This window comes from Gracilinanus agilis, chromosome 1 (assembly GCF_016433145.1).
Source record: "Gracilinanus agilis isolate LMUSP501 chromosome 1, AgileGrace, whole genome shotgun sequence".
NCBI classification, from domain to species: Eukaryota; Metazoa; Chordata; class Mammalia; order Didelphimorphia; family Didelphidae; genus Gracilinanus; species Gracilinanus agilis.
The window spans coordinates 673025442-673030105 of NC_058130.1; positions in this window are offsets into that span (position 1 = coordinate 673025442).

The following is a 4664-nucleotide window of genomic DNA, read 5'->3' on the forward strand; positions in this document are numbered from 1 at the left end:
TCCCACTCTCATGTACTTCTTTTCCACCCTACCTCAGCTGTGCGTAGGGATGGTCACACTTTTGATCTTACCATCATCTGCCAATTTCATCTGGGAGCCCCTTAGAGGTCTTGACCTCTAGGACGTAAGCTCTTTTAGCTAAGCAGACAGAACTACCATTCGTTGAATTGAAAACCTGAACTTTGTTAGTTTGTCTTGAAACTCCTCATAGAAATTTCAGCATCTCTATCCTAAGCCTCTTGTCTGATTTAGATTTCAGAATCTCATCATTCCCAAGATGTAGAGCCAGCCTTTCTTAGTCTGATGAATGCATATTCTGCCTTTTAAAGATTTTTATTTTATTATCTTCTGCCTTTTTAAGGGAGGAAAGTGTAGCACGCCAACGGAGGTCTCTCTGTAGTAGAGTGCAGGCAGGAGAGATGAAAAAGAAACGGACACAAAGCAGGGCCATCAGGAAGAAGCCCGTCTGCCACTCGCTATGCCGGAGAGGTCAATGAGCCCTACTTGTCTGTGGCCACCAGTGTGGTGGAGCAGGACCCCATTCTGTGTGACCACTACGTTCTAAGGCCCTTTTGTGCAAGTTGAAAATCTCAATACTAGCAAACTCCATTATTTTATTAAAGTATTTATTTTAAGATCCCATCTAGGCATTTTATGACTTTTAAACCCAACCTGTCCAGAACTGGACTCCGTATCTTTCCATCCCAAACCTCCCTGCTTCCAGGCTTCCCTATACCGGTCAAGGACGCCTCTCTCCTCCGACTCCCCCAGGCTCACAAGCTAGGCGCCCTCTTTGTCTTCTCCCTCTCCCTCCCCGCCAATATATAGTCTGTGGCCAAGTCTTATCTTGGCAACAATATGTTAGAGGTAACATATAATACGTAGATGTTTTCTTTCTATATCTCTTATACACTCTATCTTCTTCCCTCTGAAACGACCAGCGGCCTCCTGCAGGCCCTCCTCATTCCATTCCTGCACAGCTCCCGGTTAGCCCGTCACATCTCTCTCCCCACACCAGCCCCTTTCACTCGGCTCTCAAAGTTGTTCTTCCTACGGTGCAGGTTGGCTCCATCATCTCTTAGCTCCAACGAATAAACTTCTTTAGCTCTCTATTACCTCCGGAATCAAGTCTGTCCTTCAAAACCCTTCCTATGTTAGCTCGGCACCTTTCCAGCCTTCTTGCTCCTTACACATCTCCTATATTCTTTAATCCGGTGACTCTGGCTCTTACTAGTCTTCAACAAGCCATTCCACCTCCTGACTCTGGACCGGCCGACCCCCTCGCGTGGAATTCCATCCGGGCTCATCGCCACCTCCCGGCTTTCTTCAAGTCCTAGCTAAAATCTCACCTTCTCCTGAAGGCTTTCCCCATTCCTCCTAATTCTAGTTCCTTCTCTCTCTTGATTATTTCCAGTCATTCCCGTCTACAGCTTATTTGTATGGAATTATTTGCACGTTGTTTCCTTCGTGAGTTGGAAGTTCCTGTAGGGCAGGGCCTGTCTTTTAGCTTGCTTTTGTTCCTCAGGGTTTGGCACAGTACCTGGCACACAGTAGGGGTCCAAAAAAGTTTTGAGAACAGTACTTCAAGAACTAAATGCGCAGAGCCTAGGTTTAAAATAAGGATGTTGAAGCAGACTTGAAATTTTAATGCAAAAAGGGAAACGTTACAATTAGTGAAATGGCGACTGGTGACTTGCACAGGGCAATGGAAAGGGTACATACAGCTCATTCAAAGAAGAAACTGTTAGATGGGGAGCTCCCACAATAATAGCTGAAGTTTTCATAATTCTTTATGGTTTGCAAATCACTTTACATCCATGATCACATTTAAGGCTCACAACCACCTGGTGAGGCCAGTGCTACAGATGCTACACTCTCAACGGATGAGGAAACTGATGGGTCAAAAAGGAGGAGGAGGAGGAGGATTGTGCATCAGTGACATATTTATGTGTCAACTCCACAAACCTGAAAGAGAGGTCAGGTAACCCAAGAATATTTGGGTGAGGTTAAAAGGAGGGAATAATGTTACTGCTGTCTAGCCAGTTTGGATGTTGTTTGTTAGTGACTCTTAGGAATGCCAGGCAGTTAGGTGGCTCAGTGGATAAATTCTGGGATAGGGGTCAGGAAGACCCGAGTTCAAATCTAGCTGCAGACATTTGCTAGCTGTGTGTGACTGGGCAAGTCACCTGACCCTGTTGGCCTTAGTTTCTTCATCTGTAAAATGATCTGTAGGACAAAAGGGCAAACCACTTCAGGATCTTTGCCAAGAAAACCCTAAATGGGGCCCCCATGAGTTGGACACGACTGAGCAACAAAGTACTTTCACTTGCTTTATTTGGAGAAGGATCCCAGTGACCCTTGTGGGACCTTGTGCTGTGTAAATCTCCCTCCTGAATTAGCCCACTGTGAACTCTGAAGCCTGGCAAGTGAACTTGACTGTGACAAGGTCTCGGGGACTTGGGAGGATGTAGGAGGCCGCCCTCTCCCCGGCCCACTGTGGTCTCTAGAAGCTTTGGCAGAACGCTCATTGGTGTTGGGCCGCTTTCCTGAGCTCTGAAGCTGCGCCTCACATCAGACCGAGGTCCTCCCCGTGGGAGTCTGTCGCAGCCACGGGATTTGGCGGGGATCCCCCATCCCAGGGACTCAGCGGGAATATTCTTCCCGTTACAGAGCTTCGTAAGCAATCAGAACTCCCCAATAACAGAACCTATTCACTAAGGGAATAAGCAAAGCCCTCTCCCATAAGCAGAAGCATGCCCGAGGAGGAGGGATGCTGCGGGGCAGAGAAGGCAAACACGCAGCACTCCCCAGGGCAGCCAGAACCAGATTTGAATGGAACCGGGCAATAATTAGCAAAATACACAAAGGACAGAACCTCGATAATACGGAGGTGGTTTTCTAAGTCGGTCTGACAGCTTGCAGGGATCCTCCATTCCTGTTTTAAGTTGAAGCACTTTTGAGTTGTGTCTGACTCTTTGTGACCTCATCTGGGGTTTTCTTGGCAGGGATTTGGGGAGATCTGAAAGAGGATTCTCACCTGGGGGGGGGGTTCAAAAGGTGCCTCTGCCGAGTTCCGGGTTAAGATGGCGGCAGAGTAAGAAGCAGCTCTTAACCTCTCCTGACCGAAACACACAAAACTCCTCAAGGGGACATAAAAACAAGTCCAGACGAACGGAGGAACCCCACAACAGGGCACAGCGTGGAAGGTACGTGGAATCGAGACATTTCCAGGCTAAAAAGGGCTCTCACTCACTCAATCGCGGGCTGAGCAACCGCCCCACCCCCACCCCCTCCACACTCACCTATAGCTCCGAACCCAGCTAAAAAGAAATAGAGCAAGTTTGGGGCACCCATCGAGTCATCGGCAGCTCCGGGACCTGTTCCTGAGAGCAGCAAGACTTAGGACCCCATTAAGTCAAGAACGCAGGCGAAATCTGAGCGCGCGGGAGCAGAGAGTGGACGCTGGGAGCAGAGAGCCGGCTGAGCAGAGGCGTGGGTGCTGGCTGAGCAGAGGCGTGGGCGTGGGTGGAGGCAAACACAGCCAGGAACTAAAGCCTAAGTGGGGAACCAGTGCAGACGGGTATACGACTGTGGAAGCAGCGCCCTGAGACTTGTAAAGAAACCCCCAGCAGAGGATCAAGCAAGGGAATCCACCAGGGGGCTTGACCTTGGAAAAAACTAGAACTCAGACCTCAGGACTGAGCGCGAGGATAAACCTGAGAAGCTGCTGGGCTAATGATGGCTAATCAGTTACAGGAAATTCAGAAGAGAAAGAATAATGACAAAAAAAAGAAGTCTCTAACACTCGACAGCTTTTACACAGAGAAAATCCAGACAACCGAGCAAACAGAGGAGGAGAACAAACAACCATCCAGACCCTCCCCAAATAAGGAAAACTCACAAGCTATGGAAGAGTTCAAATCTGAGATTTTGAGGAAAATGGAAGAGATCTGGCAAGAAAATAACAGTTTAAAAGGTAGAATCTTGCAACTGGAAAGCGAGGCTCAGAAACCAAATGAACTGATAAGCAAATTGAACACAAGAAATGACCAGATTGAAAAGGAATACCAGAAGATTATGGCCGAAAACAAGAAGATTATGGCCGAAAACCAAAAGATTATGGCCGTTTACCAGAAGATTATGGCCGAAAACCAAAAAATTATAGCCGAAAATCAATCCCTAAAGGCTAGAATTGAGCATGTAGAAACTAATGATCTCTCAAGACAACAAGAACAAATAAAACAAAGCCAAAAGACTGAAAAAATAGAAGGAAACATGAAATATCTCAATGAGAGAGTGACAGACCAAGAAAACCGGTCTAGAAGAGACAATTTGAGAATAATTGGTCTTCCAGAAAAACCAGAAATTAATAAAAACCTGGACTCTATACTAACAGAAATAATTCAGCAAAATTGCCCTGAAGTCCTACAACAAGAGGGCAATATAGACATTGAAAGAATTCATAGAACACCTGCGGCATTCGATCAAGAAAGGAAAACACCAAGAAATATCATTGCAAAATTCAAGAGTTTCCAAGCAAAAGAAAAAATCTTACAAGAAGCCAGAAAGAAACAATTCAAATATCAAGGAGCAACAATCAGGATCACACAGGATCTGGCAGCCTCAACACTAAAAGACCGTAAGGCTTGGAATACGATATTCAG